The sequence below is a fragment of the Cryptomeria japonica genome, chromosome 11 (assembly GCF_030272615.1).
Source record: "Cryptomeria japonica chromosome 11, Sugi_1.0, whole genome shotgun sequence".
Lineage (NCBI taxonomy): Eukaryota > Viridiplantae > Streptophyta > Pinopsida > Cupressales > Cupressaceae > Cryptomeria > Cryptomeria japonica.
In genome coordinates, this window is record NC_081415.1 from 245,824,718 (window position 1) to 245,848,154 (window position 23,437).

Consider the following 23,437-nt stretch of genomic DNA (forward strand, 5'->3'; position numbering starts at 1 on the left):
TTTTAATTTGTGGATGCTCATGATCTTCATGTTTGTTTTTTAAAATAGTATCAATTGTATTCGTGTCTCATTTTTGACGAGCAGCAAGTAGGGGTGCCTATTGCATGGGTTGTAAAATCGAGGAACAAGATCGAGGATATTCAGGTGTGGTTGAGGGAGTTGTAGAGATGAGAAAACGAAAAGAGGCCTGACTGGAGGATCAATGCATTTATCACGGATGATGCCAGTATAGAGATTCATGCGATAGAGTAAGTGCAAGAGAGAAATGTTTGTCTACATGAAATCAAACAATATGATATGCTGGTCTACGTTTTATTTGAAATGAGCGGGCTCAATTAAACGTTTTGTTTGTAACAGGAGTGTTTTTTAATATCATGTCATACTTTGTATTTGGCACATGCATCGAGCATGGTTGAAGAATGTGTAGAAGTATGCAATGAAGGAAAGAGCAATGGACATTTTTCACCGTCTAGCGGCGATAATGATGGCAATGCATGAAAGTGAAGACAACATTGTGCAGGAGCTACACACTTTCTTTGTTGAATTTAGTGATCAACCACATTTTCTAGAGTACTTCTATAGCACATGGTGTCAAGTAGAAGGCCATATTGGTGAGTTGGAAATTACCTTCAATTTGGCTTTATGACTTGTTAACCGTTTTGGTTGTCGTTTGGTAGTTGACATCCTACTGCTATTTTTAAGTTCTTTTTTTCTATTTTTTTTGGCTAGCCAACTATGTGGGTGAAAAACTTCTGGAGTTTTGCTCATGCTAACCAGGACACAAATAATGCCATCGAACCATACCATAAAAAATTGAAGTCATTGCACCTAAGAGATGATAAAAAGACATGCTTGAGGAGGATGGACAATCTGTATTTTATACTTGTGTATAAAGTGGAACCATTCTACCAGCATAAGCGAGAATTGCAGCATTTCTGATTTATCAAAAACTACAGGTTGACACATTTGCAAACTAGTATGCAGAGGGAAAATCCAATTCCTGATGGCGATTGTGTTCCAGAAGACACTACTCCTGGTTGGTACTGGGTGAAAACTCAGTCCTCATGCAATTGGTATGTGGTTAGGAAATTTGGGGAACACTTCTACATCTGTGAATGTCCATGGATTTTGCGAGGAAACATGTGCAAGCATGCGTTGAAGGTTGCTGCAATGATGAACAATTCATTCGATGATTCACGTGTTTCGGGTAAGTGAATGTTCGTGAATGTATATCTTTGCTAACTTAAAACATGTGTAGTTCACTCTAAGATCTTGTTTTATACAGATCCTATTCCTATGTTGACTCCAACATCTGCTAATACTAATGAAAACCCAACACCTCAACCTATTGTCAATAGCATTTTAAATGTAGATACAAATTTAGAGGATGTGGACACTGTAATGTGGAACGAAGCAAGCATAAAGTTAAACATGTTATCGCAAATAATGTCAGGTTCAGACGATAAACAAATGGAGTTTGTAGGCTATTTGGATAGGCTCATGGTTGATCTTCAGAATGTCGGTGTCATGTCATTTGATTTTAGTCCCTCTAGTGATCCAGACAATACAACCACCGAATGTATGCAGCCTTGGTTCAGTGCAAGTTAGGTCCGTTGTCGCAATCGGGGGAAACATAGGCAGAGTACTACGACTGATATCTATCATGATGTTTAGCAACCTGTCACCTTTGAGTTCCCCTTTGAGACTTCTAGGAGGAGAAAGGGAAAGAGGCAATTGGACCAAGCACCGGAACCGCATGTCCTTTCCACTGCATCGGTTGTGTCTAATACAGGTTGGTACTCTAGTATCACCTTTAAGTGGTTTCTAAACATGTGAATGTTGCAGGTGTTTATTTAGTTGTCATGTCTTGTAGTCAGTGAAAGTGATCCACATATATGTGTGACAGTGTTCGACACCCCCTCAACACTTGGCCATAGGAGTCATCGGCGACGATTGACTTTTGATGGTCTTTTACGTGGACAGAGATCACAAAATGATCCTCACTAATATAAATTTTGGTATTATTTGTTCAGATTAAGCTTTTTGTTTGTATGTATGTCATATATGTGCTTCATGTTTAGCCATTCATCATTCAACTTGTTGTGTAATATGGAACAACTTTGTTTATTGCAATTGCGTTGTAATGTTTACTATTACTGTCCCTAACAATCTTTTATAATGTATCTTTGTACACAGGTCCCATTTTGTTAACATGTTCATCCGTCAATGGCATTTACCTATACGTCAGGCGACAGGCACAGGTTTTATGCAGCTTAATTTTTAGTATTATGCTTTTATGTCTTCAAGCTATTGAATGCTCTAGTTAAATAATTAATACTCTTATGGTATGATTATGTCTTACATTTTTTTCGTGCTTAACACTCTTACGTCTTACATTTATTGAATGCTATAGTTATATTACTAACACTTATTGTATGTATCTGCAGATTGCTACAAACATTGGTAGAGAACGACGAAGAGTCTGCATTATTTCAGCACCTCCCGGATATCCTTATTGTGGATATTATCTGAATGATAACTCCCACATGGGCCAGTGAGTGGACCGTTCGCATGGGAAGACATTATACTGACGATAATATGTACATTGTTTACATAGAAGAGGTGCTCTTCTTCGCTCGAACGACAATTGTGGGGATGGTCACTTTGTATAGGCGACTATGGCCAGTGTATTTCTCCCTTACATACTGGCTAGTGACTCTCCCTTGGTTTCACATAATGTTTACTGACAGACCCCATTGGAGACGTGGATGGGCCCTAGTGCCATGCTCTGATGAGAGTATTGGGGATGTCATGACATTCTTTCCATGGAACCTCCTTATTTTGGACTACACCCGCTTTTTCACTGGTTATGATAGTCCTCGGCTAGCACTGAGGTTTGTCAGGATACATAGTAGATTCCCAATGCATAGGAGGTCCTCTCATTAAAATTGTATAATTGTTCATGTATCACTATGCTCTTTCTATAAAACAATTCATTTCTATGGTTACATAGCTGATCTTTGTACGTCGTTTGTCTTGATTATGTTTACGATTTATATGTTTGTGTCGGTTATGTTTACAATTTATATGTTTGTCTCTATACACTTTATATGTCTACAAACCAATACACTTTATATGTTAATTTAAATCTAATAAGTATAATCCTTTCTCTAAACATGTCATATCATTAACTCTTCTCTAAAAGGAATAAGTATTGATTTCTATAATAATGCAATTTTGATATGCAATAAAATTAAGATGTAAGATATGGAATGCAGATGTGTAAATTGTGAAGACTTGGATTGCAGACAATTTTCTCTCCTTCATGATGATGCAAGTATGTCAATGATTCGTTTAAGATAGATCAACAAGATTAATTAAAGAGGTTAGGTTTTAGAAATGCATTGTTGTTACAATATAAACAATCCATTACATGTCATCAAAGGGAATGGGGCAAGATAATTAAAGAGAGCACTAGACTCTATGTATAACACTAGCAAATAGTATAAAATAATTTCATAAGTGATCGACAAGGAAACTTCAAAATTGAACATAAATTACATATAGTAGAAATTATCGACAAAGTTCTCAAACATGCTAAAGAAGAAGTTGGCCACGTAGTCTGCGAAACTGTGAAAGTGCAAAACAAGCTATGTTAGTAGCTTTCATCATTTTGTGAGGCTAAAGGAAATGCTCGACATGCAATGCGTGAAACAGAAAAGGTGCATAACACGCCATGTTAGTATAATTCTCCGTTTCGTGAGACGAAACAAAATGTCGATCAGGGAGTCCGCGAAATAGTGAAGGCACATAACACGCCATGTTAGTCGAATTCGCCGTTTCGTGGGGAAAAAGGAAATGGTGGCCACACAGTCCGAGAATCAACAAAATCAACTAACACACCATGTTAGTTGAATTCGCCGTTTCACAGGGCAAAAGGAAATGGCAGCCACGCAGTCCATGAATCAGCGAAATCGACTAACACACCAAGTTAGTCAAATTCGTCATTTCGCGGGGCAAAAGGAAATGGCGGCCACGTAGTCTGCAAATCAGTGAATTAGACTAACACGCCATGCTAGTCACTTTCATTGTTTCACGAGGCCATAGGAAAAGGCAGCCACGTAGCCTGCGAATTAGCGAAGTAGCATAAGATGCCATGTTAGTCGCTTTCGCCATTATGTGCGGCCAAAGAAAATTCAGTGGAAACTTGCAAGTAAGTATAGAGTCTCTCCCTCAACCTGATATCTATAGATGTGTGTTTGCAAGTAAGAAATAAAGAGAAAAAATGCCTAAACAAAAAGGGGAAATCAGGGACGAAGAAAGTCCAAAACTGGAGGTCAGCCAAGAAAAAAAACCTAGGATGGTAAACCCGACCAAGAGGCCTATGCAAAAACCACTGTTAGATGCATTGCCTGGTTCTGTAGATAAATTAGCTAAGTGTGTTTTTAAAGACACTTTAGAGGGTTGCAGAGATTCTTTAATCCTAGTTTCCAGAAAAGACGTGTTTTAGTTTTTCTATAAAAAATAGAAATGAGAAAATTCCAATATCAAATGCTTGGATATACAATGTAGCCAAATTAATCGTGTCAAATGTATTTACAGACCATGAGTTGATTCAAGTATTGGCTAACAATTATGACCCTATCACTAATGTTGTGAGGATGTCGAGTGGGAAACTTTTGGTGGTAATTACTAGGTCTGTGATTATTAATTGTTTTACATTGAACAAAGAAGCCCTCACTAAGGTAAACCTAGAACAATTTAAAATGGACTATAATAGGTTTTTCGAGGACATACAGGAAAGATGAGCTCTCATATCATAGGAGAAGGGGTTTCAAGAACCAACGGTTTATGGTTACAAGAGCAAGCCATTCCCCGTCGATGATTTCCTTGGGTATTTCCAGAAAACCTACTTTGCCTTGCGTTAGATTCTGGGGGAGGATGCTAGTGAGTTTTATGTACATGGCTATGAGAATTCAAAACTCAGATGTAAATGTGGAGTTTGATTTTGATTTGGAAGTTGAGAGAAGAATACGAGGGGAGTTGGTGGCATGGAAGGAGAAGAAGAGTAGTGATTTCCACCACTATTCCTTATTATGTCATCTTATCTTGTTTCAAAAAGGGTAGGCATTTGCAGAAATATTGAAATTAGGAATAGTGGATGAAAATGGATACAGGCTCCTAGTTTTTTGGTGTTACCTGTGGGATAAGAGATGCATAGATTCAGATTACAAGGTCTTTCTTGACTTCTTTATTTGCAGTATTCTTGTTGTTTTCCATAGAGTGGTTAACAAATTGTCTTTTGGAATAAGGAAAGTATTGAGACCTTTGGCCTATGACCCTGAGAAGGGTCACACTCACAATTTTGTAGATTGGTTTTACATGGGTGAATATACTATTATTAAGGTCTATAGTTGTCCCTAGACTCCCCATTTGCTTCCCATGTTTGTACCAGACAAGCTTGCATTTTTGGAATTTATATGGCATATGTTATGGTTGGAAAGAGAGCTAATTGTTCCAAGGAGGAAAGGGTCATTTATTCCTCATCATGTGAGATTTGGTGGACTCTAAATTGGATCCAACATGCTCAAAAAATTACAAAGTTACGTAAACATCAATTTCAAGCCGAAACATGGTAAGGAAAGAATGTGTGATCCTGAAAACCACATCGACTGTGTTATTAAGTCATTTTCACATGAGTTATTAATAGAAGAAGACTTGATCAGAAATATCACATCAAATGGAGAAATTATGGATAAAGGAAGAAGTGGGAAATCATAGCAAGAGTTGAAGAGGAAAAGAAACAAAAGGATCCATCTTCCTAGGTTTTATGCTGGTGTGACTCATGGGTTGGAGAGAATAGAATTATTTCCAAAATTTTGAAAAGATATATGGTAAATCATCAGGTGTGGAAGCCCCACCACAAAAGGCTAAGGGTCCACCAAATAAACCCGTAGGGGTTGTGATTCAAGAGGTAACAGATAACAAATCCATGAGAGAAGTGAATGAAGAGCAAGATGATACACTTGAAGTTGCTACTACATTGAGGGCCCCAGGGACAAAGGATCCATCTGATCAATCAAATATGGTTTCACATAGGTACCAGGAAGAGGTATGTGGCTATGAGGCCCAAGTAACAAAAGAGGCAAAGCCTGTTAATACTAGCAATGAAAGAGTGGCCATGTCAATGAGGTTCCTTGATGATGACAATTTCATCCATAGTTAAGAATTTAAAGATTTCTAGTTAAAGACAAAAATGAAGGAATTTGAAGAGAGGAAACAAGTGAACCTCATGGGAGTAGAGGAAATGAAACATGAAGAGGTGATTTCTCAAACTTTGAAACAAATGAGATTGGATGAAACAAACTTGACCCTTATAGAAGCAAGAGAAATGGTTTTAAAGAGTAGCATGCTCATAATTACGGGAATGACCATGAAACAAACATTCTTGTTGGATTAGGTTAGGCAACAGGATGATCCCATGCTAATTGCTGAATTTGATTCAGATGAAGGGGTGAGTGGAACAGGGTATAATCCCAAAACCGAGATATTAGCCTTATGGGTGAACTCAAAAAGTACTCGTAAGCCAAAGTTGGTTGATTTGGTAAAGGAAACTTAGGGGGCAACACTTTTCAAATCCATATAAGAAACATCTCCATTAGAGGCTGCTACAATGACCATGCACTCTGCAATGTTTACAACGGATACAGTAAAGAAAATGGAAGGAAAGTTACATGAACTAGAGGCTGGGAAAAAGGATATGAATGATGAAATAAACAGGTTATATATTAAGAATGCTACGTTGAGAGGAAAGTTGGAAGGTCAGCCTAATAATCAAAATAAGTCAGTCGTTCTGCATACACATTCCCCTTCAAAGAAAATTGATAAAACAGGTGACAACAAAGAGTGGACTGAAGAAAAGAAAAAATACGAGAAAAAGATATAGGATATGAGGGCGGCCAATGAGGAGATCCTACAAAAAATGGCACAAGAAACTCTGGGAATTTTTGAACAAATTCTCCTACACAGGGTCAACTTTATAGTTAAGAAATTGGAAGAGATATATGGGAGTTATCAAACTTTGTTGAAGATGCTAGAAGTGTTCAAAGAGAATATGCCCAAATCGGAAAACCTGTCAAACAGGTGGCAACTTGCATATGTGACATTGGAAATGCTACGCAAGGTGACTTTGAGAAACCCTAATACTGAACTAAAAATAAAAGAAACTTGGAAAATGGTGCAAACAATCGAAAGTGGACTCAATTATTTCAAAAGTATGGACCAAAAGGTGAGAGCAAAAATTGCAGCCTTGGACTATCCCTCGTATAACGTACAATGACAAGCATATCCGGGACTTTGATGATTGGAAGAGAGACTTCACCCAAATTGTAGAAAAGGTTAGTTCACATTTGAAGGAGGAAGGAGATATCAATGTTGAGAGCTTTCAGGTGTTTCAAGATGGGATTATAAATGTGGATTTTGGTTAAGCCAGGTTTGTTGCAGAGGTGAGGAATTTAACAGACAAGAGGTGGAAAGATCATTTGATGAACATGCCCGTCATTTTGAACTTTCAATGGCCAAGTGATTATGAAGTTTACCAATGGGAAGTGACTCATCTGAATGTGCCTACAAATCGATAACAAAGATTGCCAGGCGCAAAATCCAAGAGTTGCAATCATCTTCAAATTTTCATTTCTCATTTCTCTCATTTCTCCATTATGTCAATTAGTTATGAAGAGGTGTCTTATAATGGTTTGAAGCTTGTTGCTTCTCCCGTTTTTGTATAAAAGGGAGAAACCAAGACCAATAGAAAATAGAGTAGATCTTCTAAGAATACTATAACAATATATTGTACCTCATTTCTATGGTGAAATCAATAGAAGAATTTGAAAACTTCTCTACTCATTTGAAGTGTTACTTTCAATTTCAGTTTCTTTGTTTCAAGAATACAAGTATAACTAACCTACATGTTATACTTCATCTTATTCATGTGGTAAAGCTTAAATAGTTAAATAATCATTGATCTATGTTTAATATTTACTTTGGTATGACTTTATAGCACACATCTTTGTCTTCGTGACTAACATACTTTGTATTTCCTGATTGAAAATTTTTGTGATCCTGTCTAATATGTATTGTCCCTACTCTTCTCTAACCCTCTCACAAAGGGTTTTAAGGCAGTTAATTCACATCCAAGACAACGTTAATTTAATCTGACACACATCCCAATCGAGTTTTATGTTCATTTAATCGAATTACTCATTGAAAATGCACATGGAAGCACTATCAATGTGAATTAGGTCTCACAATGCTCAGTCTAAACATTCATTGCTCTATGGATTAGTGCCACCTAATGATAAATATTTTATCAATTATATTAAGGTACACTCCTTGTAACAACAGTAGAATAAGAAGGGGACAGCACAAAATATACTCGATTATAGTGAAATCAACCGATGTAAGTTTAAAACACATTCCCAACATATATATGAAAGCAAAGACATTTGAGAGAGCCACATATAACTATTCTTCATATGCAAAACATATATAACCCTATAACCAATTGAAGAGGCACATATCAACTTGTTCAACCATTCATCATACAAGACATGTAGAAAAGCCACATATAACCATTCAGAAATCATGAAAAGATGTACAAGAAAGCAGTCATTAACCATTCAAGTTTTTTAAGTGAAGTCAATCACATTTATTCAAAATAACCATTCATGAAGCATACAAAGTGTTTTCTTAAATGAAAGAATTGAATAAAATTCCAATATGTCTTATTACAAACAATCTACACCATTGCTGATGTTTTATTCAACAGAGGTTAGCAATATACATCTAGAAAACTTTTCTAACAGTACAAGCCTCTTATGGAGGCAAAGGTTGAGTATTTACATCACTTTTCTTTCCCCCAGTGGTCGGAGTAAGGGGAGGCACATCCTTCCCACCATCTTCATCAGTTACGAAGGTAGACACCTCCTCGAACCTCTATTTCTAGTACTGAGCACGTTGCACACAAACATCTAGCATGCTCTGCATTTGGTCACTTATGATTTTGCTGCTTTTAGCGCATGCCTCACACACTACCTCCTATCTCTCATTCACCATCTACAGTCTACACACTTCCAGCTCAAGGTCTGTATTCTTATCGTCGAAGTCCATGACCTTGTTATTGAGTTCCATGCATTTCTTACTTAGTTCAGTGCATCCCCTTTTCATTTCAGTGCATCTTCATTTGAGGTCGGAAACAATCCCCTTCAGCCTTTCATTTTTAGCTTGGGCCATTTCGATCTTCTGCGTTAGCAGTTCTACACGCATGGCGTCAAACTTCATTGTGTTAATCTTATCATTCTAGTCTACAAAGGGTGGTGATGGTTGTCTTGCAGACTTCCCTAAACCATCATGGGAGGTGAGAACATCGAACGTCCCATTCACCTATGAAGTCATAGTAGGCATTTCATTCTCTGAAATAAATGTTTCAATGCCCTTTCTTTTTCCTGTCCCTGATCTTCCCATTGCCATCCCTGCAAACAATGACAAAAAAGAAGTATTAGTACACAGATAAGCAAGACAATATGAAAAATGCAGGAAACAATAGTTTAAGCCAACACAAAACAAACAGGTATTTGTTGCATTTTTGCATGAATAACATTATGTTGAATACAAAAGTTAACTTGTTCACTAAACTGACAAGTGGGAGGGCACTTGGGTGGCAGGTTATCTGCCAATTGGGAATCCATGTTTTGGGAAGATAACTCCATCACTCACCACTCGTCGTCCTGCATCCAACTTATTACACATCTTCCATGAAACTATAACACAAGTCTATTGTTTTTTAATTTTTATTTTTTTTCTTTTTTTGTTGTTAATTTATTTCAGATTCAGTGTTCAAAAACAAATTATAACAATGGTATATCGAACTATCGTAAGCTACAGTGGAAAGAGCACATGGTTCACAATTTTAATCAAACATTTGAATTGATCTGTATACATAAAAGAGTTGCAAGAACCCTATTGCAATGCAATAACAAAACCTATGCATATGCCATAAGTAAGAGACCTTGAGCAAAACTTGAACAATAAACGACTATCATCGACTTTATTCTACCATCCACTATCATTATTAAAAAAGTTGCACACCAAAGACAAGTTTCTAAAGTTATTAAAGGTTATTTCATGGTGTAGGATCACCATGAAACAATCCAACAAATCAAGCCTTTGCAATTATGTTGCTTAAAATAGCAAGAAAGGTTGAAAATAAAGTACAGTTCATTTAAAATGAAAACAATAATTGAGAGGGTTTAAACTATGGTAAGATAAATGTCATCTCAATATAACATCTCCAAATCCCATCTGAATAGTCTATCAAGACTGATCTTCCACCACAGTATCTCACTGTAAATATTAGGAAAGAGGAACAACAACGCAGATCAAAAAATATTATCGCCTCCGCTGTCTGGTTTGTGCAATGGAGTTGAAAGCATCGTAAAATGATTTACGCTTCTTCTCATGCTTATGCAACTTGGGAGGGGTGATGACAAGTGATCATAGCCTCTGACTTACCTGTTTGATCACAGGGTCGCGTTTAACATCCTCTTTTTGTGGCTCAACACTTTCGCCAACTTTATCCTGCCACATACAAATGATATCATACGAGTGCTACCTATTTCATTCCATTCGAATAAGATAAATGATGGAATGAGAAGACAGAGGAAGGGATTTTTTCATCTTCAAAACTTACTGCGGGTGGGAAACAAACCAGGTCCTCAATAGGCCACACCGCTCACGATTTTAGGGAATCCCGCAAGACATCGGCGAAAGGACCTGGGCAAGGCAGCTGGGCATTTGCATCAATGACTTTCACGATCCAAAATTTAGCACAATCTCATGGGATTGGTATAGTATGACACATTACACCCTTCCCCAACCCATCAACAATGCCTTCCCCAACCACTGCCCTATCCACTAGTAGCTGGATTTCAACTCCAATAGCAACATCGTGAGCATCTTCATTGGCACACTCTTTTTTGTCTTCCACGGTTGCCTACATCAATAACGAGTGGACGCAGTCACTTAAATATAATTCTTTATAGCTGACCATTGAACATAGGCAAATCAATTCATGGCAATGTAATACAACAATACCAAAATAGTTGTTTGTCCCGACCCATTGCCCCCATCGCGGTCACGGTCTGCATTTGTACATCCATCATCAGTTTCCCCAAGACTCTTTCTCAATGCTTTCTTCTATCAGATTATGTTGCAAAATGTGACACATTGTACAGGAGTGTAAGTGCACATTAAACCCATACGCCTACGAACACTACTGGACCAAGGCCGATGAATTTTACATGACTAAGGCAATAACAGGAACATAGATAACGGACACAAACCACAAAATAAAAAATGCTCTGCAGTATAACACTACCTCTCACTGTTTGTTATGCACAATAAGAGCCCAATACCTGTTCATCTCTTCTCTTATCCTCCAATGTCTTCCCCAATTCACTAGACTCCTCTACAATCTTCTCGCCACTGCATGCACTCAAATTTCCATACAATGTCTCCTTCAGCTTCTCCCTCCAAAAAAACTTCTGAGGTTTCTCATCCAATACTGCAGCCGACTGCATACAAAAGAGAGTTACTCTATAGTATAACACACCATGTGATGATATAGCACTACATGTCATGCATAATGACACCGCATTACCTGTTCATCTTTGCACCTATCCTCCAACCTGTTAGGGTTTCAAGCAAATCCGAAGAAAATATGAACTAACAATTATATGTAGATTTAAATACAAAAAATAAAGGAATAAAATAGGACACAGATAACACAAAGATTTAATGTGGTTCACCCAAAATGGGTTACATCCACCATACACAGTCGTCCAATCTTTCTTATTATCCAACAAAAATAGTACATCAACCTTACAATGCCTTAAGCATCCTAGCCGCTTATAACATGCATTTTTAGGGCAATAAACAAAGTCGGCCTTTTTAGGGTTTTATTACAATGTTGGTTTTCATCAATAAAAACGGTCCAAAAAATGGACCCCGACGAGGATACGTGCTGAGTGTACAGTACTTTGCTGATTAGTCGACACATATCAACAATCTCCCACTTGGAGACTGATACTAGATGACACCACTGTACTTGCAGCATCCGCTGGATAAAACATTGGGACTCGACTGTTATAAATTCCACAATTATCAATCAAGAAGACCAACAAAAACTAAAGAAGAAATCAGCTTCTCCCGTGGAACTGCCTTCGTGAACATATCACTAGGATTCTCACTTGTGTGAATCTTCTCAAGCCGTATCTGACCCTTCTCCAAAATAGTATGAATGAAGTGGTACCTGAGCTGAATGTGCTTTGTCCTTGAATGAAAAGCAGAGTTCTTCGCAAGATGAATGGAACTCTGGCTATCAGTATACAATGGGCTATCCTCTTGTGTCTGACCCAATTCCTCTAGAAAAAATTGTAACCAAATCATCTCCTTATTGGCTTCTGTAGCAGCAACATACTTAGCTTCAATGGTTGAAAGTGCAACAACCTTTTACAACCTAGAAATCCAACTAACTGCAGTTCCCCCTATAGTAAAAACATACCTTGTAGTACTCCTCTGTGAATCAATATCACCTACCAAATCAGAGTCAACAAATCCACTCAAAGTAGCATTAGATCCTTTGAAACATAATGCCTTCGTAGTAGTTCCTTTCAAATACCGAAGAATCCATTTCACAGAATTCCAATGTTCCATACCCGGATTACTCATAAACCTGCTCACAACTCCCACTGCATGTGCAATATTTGGCCTTGTGCATACCATTGCATACATCAAACTGCCAATAGCTGATGAATACGGGATGTTGGACATTTTATTTACCTCTTCCTGTGCCTTTGGGTACATCTCCTTAGTCAATTTGAAATGACTATCCAAAGGTGTACTAACTTCTTTTGCATCATGCATGTTAAATATTTTCAACACCTTCTTTATATACTCACTTTAAGACAAATTCAAGGTTCTATTTTTCCTGTCGCGTGTAATCCTCATACCGAGAATTTGCTTAGCTGCACCCAAATCCTTCATAGCAAATGACCTGGCTAATTTATGTTTAAGATCATTTATATGTTGCATGTTAGAACCAGCAACAAGCATGTCCGACCCAGCAACAAGCATGTCATCAACATAAAGCAACATGATAATATAACTGCCATTATCTAATCTCTTAAAATATACACAATGATCAGAATGACATATATGATTATCATGTTCAGCCATGAAACTATCAAATTTTAAATACCATTGTTGGGGTGCTTGCTTTAGGCCATACAAACTTTTCTTCAACCTGCACACCAAGTTCTCCTTACCTTTGACCTCATATCCCTATGGTTGCAACATGTAAATTTCCTCCTCCAAATATCCATGGAGAAAAGCTATTTTGACATATAATTGTTCAAGATGTAAATCATCTGCAGCCACAAGACTAAGTACAGTTCTAATTGAAGTCATTTTTACAACTGGAGAAAATATTTCATCATAATCTATACCCTTTTTCTGTGCAAAACCTTTTACCACAGGTCTAGCCTTATATCTTTTCTGACTTCCTTCCTCCTCCTTCAACCTATAAACCCATTTGTTAGGCAAGGCTCTTTTTCCTGTAGGCAAAGGGACTAAGTCCCAAGTCTTATTTTTCATCAAGGAGTCCATCTCCTCTTTCATGCCTAGCTCCCACTGTTATTTGGCATCCACCCGCATTGCTTCTTCATATTCTTTTGGTTCACCAGAATCAGTTAATAAAATAGAATACAAAGAAGGAGAAAATATTTCAGGCGGTCTAATTGACCTTGTAGAATGTCTAACACTTGTAGGAGTTTGTGGGACATTCTATTGTTGCTGAGCATCAGGTACCTGTGGCATTTCATTTTCAGGAATCTCATCCAACACCACATATTCTTGTTTGTCTTGTTCATGCTTCTTTTCTTGCATCAGTTCTTTATACATAACCTTCTCATTGAATATAACATCTCTACTTCTAAATATTTTCTTATTTTCAAAATCCCATAACTGATAGCCATATTCATCTATCCCATATCCAATAAAGGTACATTTATGAGATTTAGCATCAAGCTTGGTTCTATTTTCTTTATCAACATGGACAAAAGCTTCACAACCAAAGGTTTTTAGAAAAGAATAATTTACCTTTTTACCAGTCCATGCCTCCTCTGGAATACCACCATCCAAAGGGGTTGAAGGTCCTCTATTTATCAAATAGACAACAGTATATACAACATCTACCCAAAAATGTAAGGGCAATCCAGCATGCAATCTCATGGTCCTCGCGCATTCCATGATAGTCATATTCATTCTCTCTGACACACCATTTTCCTATGGAGTTCTTAGAACTGTCTTCTGCTTTCGAATCCCATTTAAGGAGCAGTAATCTTCAAATGCTTTTCTGCAATGCTCACCTCCATTATCCGATTTGAGACACTTCAACTTTTTCTTTGTCTCACTCTCAACCAAAGCTTTTCATTTTTTAAAAGTTTCAAAAACATCTGATTTTTGTTTTAGGAAATATACCCATATTCTTCTGGTTGAGTCATCAATAAAAATAACATAATAACAAGAGCCACCAAGAGATGATACCTGAGCTGGTCCCCATACATCTGAATGCACAAGCTCTAACTTCTCACTCTTCTTCTCTTTCCCAACCTTGAGAAATCTGACTCTTTTCTATTTACCATAAACACATTTTTCACAGAACTCTAAATCAATATTTTTTAGTCCTAGCAATAGATTTTTGGAGTGAAGGATTTTCATCCCTTTCTCACTCATGTGCCCAAGCCTATGGTGCCACATTATTGAATATTTTCTTGCAACATCTATTGTTGCTATCCCTACAGTAACTTTATTTGTAGCAGCTAAGGTAGAGTAAGTGTTACCAGTACACAGCTATAATGTGCCTACCTTCGCACCTTTAGCTACTACTAATGATCCTTTAGTGACCTTCTAGATACTGTCTGAGAAGGTAACTATGCATCCTTCACTACCTAGTTGCCCTGCAGAAATTAAATTTCTTCTTAAATTAGGAACATGTCTTACCTCTTGCAGAAACTAGTCATTTCCATTCTGCAACTTGATCTTTATCTTTCCTTTTCCAACAATTTGACAGGGCTCATCATCACCCGAATATTATTGTCCAAAATCACCTTGAACATAATCTAGAAAATATTTTCTATGGGGTGTAGCATGAAATGAAGCCCCAGAATCTATTACCTAGGAATCAATAACATTATCCAAAAATAAGATTAAAGCATCCTATAAAGTATTACTTGCAATATTAGCTTCCTTACTGTCATTTTCATTTTTGTCTCCTTCTTTGTTTTTCTGAGACCAATAGTCTTTCTTTAGATGACCAGGCTTTCCGCAATACCAGCAATCTTTCTTTCCTCTAGATTGAGAGCATCCTTTCTTTGACTTCCCTCGTGACTTCTCATTCCCAGGGCCTTTTCCTCTTTCCTTTGATCTTCCTCTATTCTCCACATTCAAAACACTAATTGATGATGTTGGAGTCTCACCTGTGCTTTTCCTTCGCATTTCCTCACTTAAGATAACACCAACAATATCATCAAATACCAAAGTATTTTTACCAGAGACAGAGTTACTTACAGTCATAACCAAGCTATTCTAGCTTTCTGGCAAAGAACATAAAATCAAGAGAGCCCTAACCTCTTCTGCAAAAGTAATTTTTACCGAAGACAATTGACTGGTAATTGTATTAAATTCATTTAAGTGCTCTGCTACAGATCCTCCCTCACTCCTTTTCAAATTAAACAAACGCTTCATAAGAAATACCTTATTCGAAGCCGAGGGTTTCTCATACAACTTAGCCATTGTCACCATCAATTCTACAGTCATTTTTGCTTCTTTTATATTGAATGCTACAGACGGTGCAAGGCACAATCAAATGGATCCCAATGCCTTTCTATCTAAAATGTCCCACTCTTCATCTGACATTGTGGTCGCTTTCTTTGCCTTTCCTTCCAATGGCCGCCACAAATCCTTTTGATACAGGTAACCCTCCATCTGCATTTTCCATAACTGATAGTTCTGGCCGTTAAACTTTTTGACCTTGAATTTGGAATCCTCCATTGCTCCCACTCAAATCTAAGAGTCCTGCCAATTTACAGAAAACCTTGCTCTAATACCAATTGTTAGGGTTTCAAGTAGATCCGAAGCAAATATGAACTAACAATTATATGCATATATAAATACAAAAAATAAAGGAATAAAATAAGACACGGATAACACAGAGATTTAACGTGGTTCACCCAGAATGGGTTACGTCCACCATACACAGTCATCCAATCTTTCTTATTGTCCAGCAAAAACAGTACATCAACCTTACAATGCCTTAAGCATCCCAGCCACTTATAACATGCATTTTTAGTGCAATAAACAAAGTCGACCTTTTTAGGGTTTTATTACAATGTTGGCTTTCATCAACAAAAACGGTCCATCCTGCTACCACCCACTTTCTCGGAGCCCAGCGCGGCCCCGGACCTTGGTGAGGATACATGCTGAGTGTATAGTACTTTGCTGATCAGTCGCCACATATCAACACAACCTCTGGCCCAGTTCAGGAGACTGCTCTACAATCGTCTCACCACTACATGCACTCAATTTTTCAATCGTCATCTCCTTCATCTTCTTCCTCCTAATAGACGTTAGAGATTTTGGACGTGGTTTTTGGGGAACACTACACATGGTGTCATCAGGCAACTGCATTGACTGTTCTTGGCTCCTATCATCCATCATCTTCCCCAATTTAGGAGACAGCTTTGCAGTCTTCTCGCCACTACATACACCCAATTTTTCATTCGACGTCTCCTTCACCTTCTTCGTCCAAACAGACAGATACCTAACAAATGACCAAGGTTTTTTACTTGGGCACACTATGTTTCATGTCATCCAATACCACGGGACACTCCATGCTCCTTGCACGGACCCCATCAAAATCAGCCTACAATGACATGGACGAAATAGTCAACATACTACATAGTGGAGTGCAAAGAATACCATGCAATAAAAACACACATATGGATAGGCCAACAAATAGTCACCTTCGATGACAAATGTGTGGCCTCATCTGAAGTTAGCCTTGTTTTTTTTGTGACATTCAACTTTTCTTGCTTCCCCAACAAATCAAATGTAGGTTCATTGACTGACACGTTTGTTTCAGTCCATCTTGTTTTTTTGGCAACATTCTTCTTTTTTTGCTTCCTCAACAAAAAAGATGCATCCTTATTTGTTTCAGGATCTGAATTCGACCTTGTTTTTTCCACAACATTCTCATTTTTTTGCTTCCCCAGTGAAACAAATGCAGCCTCATTCACTAGCACGTTTGTTTCACGATTAGCTTTCGATGCTAGAACCTCCTCTCCATGGCCTACACAGTCAATTAAACTCTGGGCAACAGGATAGGATAGCTCAATAAGACATTCTTCAGATGCTTAAAGGAATTTAGTAAAGTGAAAAATAATACGATCACTAACAATTACCTCTGTTACAATATCCTTTCTTTCCACTAACTCTAAACCTTCTTCCTTCTTGCCTCCCTAACTGGATTGTTGTCGTACACTTGCATTGCTTCCTTTACCTCTTCCTTCCCTTTGGTAGGAAGCTCATCATGTGTTTTCTTGCCATATTTCATGCACACCTATTTAGTGACACATGTTTTTTGCATACTATGTCGTACACCCATTTGGTATTTGATATTAGACTCCCTCTTTTTCAAGTACATCTGCGATTTCTTCGTATGATCCATGCTGCGTTGTCCACTACCACATGGTTCACATCTACGTCATGCAACCCCCAATAATTGAAGTTGATGTTCTCTGGCTCATTGCATATTAAGCCTCCCCGGATCCCAAAACTTATGGCCTCCATTGTGGGAACAATGACAGAAGAGACAAAAGTAGTGAAACCTGCCATTAATATGTTCTTTTTTGTGATCGGCCTATTGTTGGACACAACCAACAGAGACAAAGCATCACATTGAATTTTGTTCTAATCAAGTATTATAAAGATAATCCAAAATATAATGACTAATAGTGGACCTCCTCGTTACTCACCCCTCCTCCTTGTTCTTGTTTGTCAATGCTGACAGAATCGCCTTGTCGTTCAGTCTCCTGCTCTATGCTCACCTCGTGATCGCTACGACCATCCCCTTTTTCACTCTCACCACCTGGAGAATCAGTATAATCGCCCTCATCTACATTTCCAATGGCCTCATCTTCCTCACCAGCAGAACCACTATCATAATGTTGTTAAATAAAATAACACACATCATCAATGTTTTTTATGTCCATATATATATATATATATATATATATATATATATATATATATATATATATATATATTTCCACTTATAAGTCCCAACTTCCAACAACCATGCCATGCAATGATGGAAAAAAAATATAATACAATGATAAATAGTTACCAGTGTGGTTGTGTAGTCACTCAAAAGCCAACTTGACAATGGGTTCAGAATTGGAGACCCGACTCATGACTCATTGGGATTTGAATCCCCAACTAGTCCTTGACCTGAAAGCCCATCTCCTGACTCTTTCAAATTTGGATCCCCAACTAGTCCTGCATCTGAAAGCCCAACTTTCGACTCTTTCAGATTTGAATCCTCAACTAGTTCTGGATGTGAAAGCCCAACTTCTGAATCTTTCAGATTTGAATCCCCAACTAGTCGCACATCTGAAAGCCCAACTCTTGACTCTTTCATATTTGAATCCTCAAATATTCTTGGATGTGAAAGTCTAACTCCTGAATATTTCAGATTTGAATCCCCAACTGGTCATGCATCTGAAAGCCCAACTCCTAACTCTTTCAGATTTGAATCCTCAACTACTCCCGAATGTAAAAGCTCAACTCCTGAATCTTTCAGATTTGAATGCCAAATTGGTCCCACATCTAAAAGCCCAACTCTCTCCTGGGTATACAAATTGGATCTCTAGTCACAAGAATTAAATAGTGATAGCACAAAGGAATACTACATGTTGCATAATCCATTAAAACTACTTAGCTTACAGGCAGGCCGATGTCACGTGTCACTGGGAAGCGAATACAACCAACTCCCAGGAGATCATTTGCCTTTAGCTCCAGTAAACCATAATCAAGATCAATAGTTTCCCTCAACCTTTTTCTCAATGCAATTGACATGATTGAACTGAAAAAAAAGAAAGATGCAATTGATATTCTTCACACTATCAATAACACCACACATTCACCACAAATGACACAGTCAACACACGACCGGTTATTCCCACATTGCAATATAAAGTCAACATGTCATTGTATTATGTACAACCTAGCTAACGATTTAGCCATAAACTATTCATGACATTCCACTGTAGAACATATTTCATTGCAACTACAACAAAATAATGACTATGATCCATCACCAACGTTGTCAAAAAGGCTTCATGTGTTCTCCCCATCCAAAATACAACACAAAAACTAGACTTTGTTAAGGATTGATAAAGAATGATGCAGAACACGCTTAACGCATCGGCTGGGTCTATTTTGGCTCCAAAATGGACCTTTCCTATAGTGTTTTAGCATTAGATTAGTCAATCGTAGCCACTAATTACAAAATCGATGGTGTAAAATGAGTGTGCTGCAATTAAGATGGTCACTCTATGTCACACAATACACAGGGATTCATTACCATTAAGAAGGTCTTTGACGATAATTAATGGGTACAAAGACCTCCAATTCATCATTCGGAGGGCACATGTCTTTTGAAATGAGTATCTATTCTAAAGGTTCCATATCTTTGTTGATATGGGAATATTATTAATAACCTAGTCTTAAGTTCCCAAAAGAAAAGAAAAAACACTGTGAAGGATAGACACGTGAGGAGTTTGTCATGCCAACCGGAGACATCTAAAACAAAACCCCAAAAAACATTTCAAATCAGAGTTGGATCGTCAAACACATGTAGTTCTCAAACATCACGAACATCGATAATCTAGATATACAAATACACTAGGATGAACATAAACACTCTCATGCAAATTAACAAAATATATACAAATTTATAACACATAGTTGGCAAGAATAAGGATTTCAGGTTCATATATTCAACACTGGTTTCATGACTCAAAGATCCATAAATAACAATCGTACTGCATTTAGGTTGGAAAATAATATCTTATTGTCTAATATGGTGCGTCTATAGCATAGAATATAAGGCATCAGCCAATTGCATTGTTCATTTTCATCATTATCATATTCAGTAAAAGTAAGAACATTAATATTACATGATCAAGAAATGAAATTTATACATACATTTCTATCACATAAAAAAATTATATACAACAAACTATATATATATATAACAAGCCCAAAGATTATTAATAAGGGGACATTACAGTGCAAGTAGTATTAAAGAAGGGAGAGAGAGCAACAACCTGGGAACATCTAGATGTTTCCAGAGGGATTGCTCAATAGTCCTTGAAAATAAACAACCTGCATGGATAACTAATGTTAGTGGTAGTCTATATTAGGAAGTAAATGCATTTCAAAAGACATAAAAGGAACCTACATGTTCATATATGAAAATGCAGTTTAACATTCAATATAAACTACCACTAAGTAATATATATCACCTAAATTATATGTGTCAATTTTCCATAGTGCCAAAGCTGTGTATATTAGCCACCTATTTTGGTACTTTTGTTATGCGCTCAAGGATAGATGCCTCTATTCCGACTCGAAATCAACACTATGGTGCAACTAACACGCAACTTAGTCACACGTTTCACACTATATTTTACATTCAACGACTATGATTGAATAACATGTCACTAACACACAGTAGGATTTGTCTATTCTCGAGCCTTGTTATTGACTAACTCCAACTCCAACACCAAGTGGCTTTACCTGCCCAACAAGCCTTGTTATTGTAAATTGCATTGCGTGTTAACCTTTGGCTTTACCCCTGTTAGCTACATTAAATCAAAAACCATACATGATCAATGGTCTGAGAGGTTGTGTCTATTTTGGCTCCAAAATAGACAAATCGTATATATTGACAGCATCGTGTTAGACAAAAGCAACCATCGAATGCAAAACCTATGATTAAAAACCTGCCACAAACACGGGGTGTTAGTCGCCCCATACTATTTTTTGCAGCCACAATAGAGGTGGCCCGCTACGAGACTAACTTGAGTTTCGTGTTAGTCTTTTCTCTGACAAACGTACCAAGTTTTGGAGCCCGCGACCTCTTCTTCCTGTCGGGATGTTGTCCGAACACGGTTCTTTCATTCACAAGCTTTTAATGTGCGTGTTATGCACAATAAACTGTTGGTAACCACGAAGCATGTCGCGACCGTCCTCCGGCATGTCCGCATAATTTTGCTTGGCCCCTGAGGAGTGAAACCGACAACTCAACAGCAACTCCACATCACATACCGTGGGTTTGAGAGCCATGGAAAGTTGGCATGGTATGCATGTCTCGAAAATGTATGTTGATGCATGTCATTGGTATGATAGGTCCATTGTCGAGCCACAATACACGTAGCTATTAGGTGCCTCCCACATATATTTGCATATATGTTTATTCTATAGTTTTCGAGTGAGATTAAGTGCATCCAACTTGTATCAGACATGTCTATTCTAGCTTCAAAATATGATTGTACCAATGACATGGATCGACATACATGGGACGCATCTATTTTGGCTCCAAAATGGATGTATTGTACCAACAACATGCATCAACATACATGTCTGAGAATAAATATATATGCAAATACATGTGGCAGGCACCTAATAGCTACATGAAAGAGAAAGTCATGTAAAATGTTTTGTTTCAAATTGAGCTTCTTTTACGTGGTCTTGACCTGGTTTACATGTTATGGTTTTCCTTTTGATGCAAATAGACTCCTGAAAATCAAGTTGTTGACTGGTTGATGCAACCATTCCTTGACTGTGCGTGACCTGCTCTTGTTCAGGAGTTTATCTGCTATTTACTGACAATTAGGAGTTGATCTGCTGTTTGTTTGACGATAGCAAACATGGCACATTTTTTATCCGCCTAACGTGGAAAAAGGAAGACTAATGCGCAAGCGAAAACATTATTGTTGAAGGGCTCCTTGTTGAAGCAATCTGTGTCTATTCTGGCTCATTGTTGAAGGGGGATTTCTGGGACTGCAGTTTTTTGTGTCATGCTACGGCTTGGGGGTAAGTGCACCAAGATGGTGAACAAAAAGGGGGGTATAAGTGGCCACTTTTCTTCTGAAAATAGGTAAACCTAAACTTCAAAGAGCTATTTGAAGGTCATGCACTCAAAACTAGGCGTTTAAAAAAGAATAATAATTGTAGTACTCTGAATCTAGTTTCTAAAATACTAATGTTTTTTAAAATTGGATAATATTAAGAGGGTCAAACCTTTCACGCACGAAAAACTGACGTTCCTGATTTTTTTTTTTAAATATAACATAGCTATTTTCGTGCACTACACAAAATATATAGTTAGATTTAGTATTTTACAAAACCCTTTGGTAGGATGATAGGAAAGAGTGAGATCTAGAAGTTGTGTATTTTTTTGTAATTTTTCGTCAAGTATTTAATTTTTTATGATTTTTGGAAGTGACCGCATCCTGAAAATTTGGTACCTATTCGTGCACTGGGCATAACTTGCATCAAAATAATCAAAAATGCAATTTTTATTTTTTAAAAGTGTATAGAATCTAGTGTAGAACAATAATATATAATTTATTTTGAATTTGGTCAAGTATATCAAAAGTTATTAAAAAAATGGTAGACATATGTCTGTCAGGACTGTCAAGGCACTGATAAAGAAAATTAAAGTTTACTATGCTAATGTTGTCCAAAAATTAAAAAATTTATATGGTCAGAAAACTAAGAAGATGTGTGAGATTATGGTGGTGAGATACCCACTTCATCATTTGTAAACCTGATGACGATGAAGTCAAGAAATCATGGTGGAGGATGAAAAAATGTGTAAAGGAGCAAAAAAGGGGGGAAAATGGGCTTGCAAGCCTTAGGGTCGTTTTCCAACCCTCTTACCAAGCCAAAACCTGCACGGGTTTTGAAGAATCAAAAGTACTATTTGCAGTTCTTCGTAACCCGTACAGGTTATGAAGAACTAGAAATAATTTTTTTTGTTTCACAAAACTCGTACGGGTTATGAAGAACTAAAAACATTTTTTTTGGTTTCACAAAACCCGTACGGGTTATGAAGACATAATAATGTATACTTGTAAACTTAGCATTTACTACACATGTTTTAGACATATCTAGATAATATGTGTTTATGTATGTATATATGCATATCTATAGTTATATATACATATATTTATATAGATATATGTATATATGT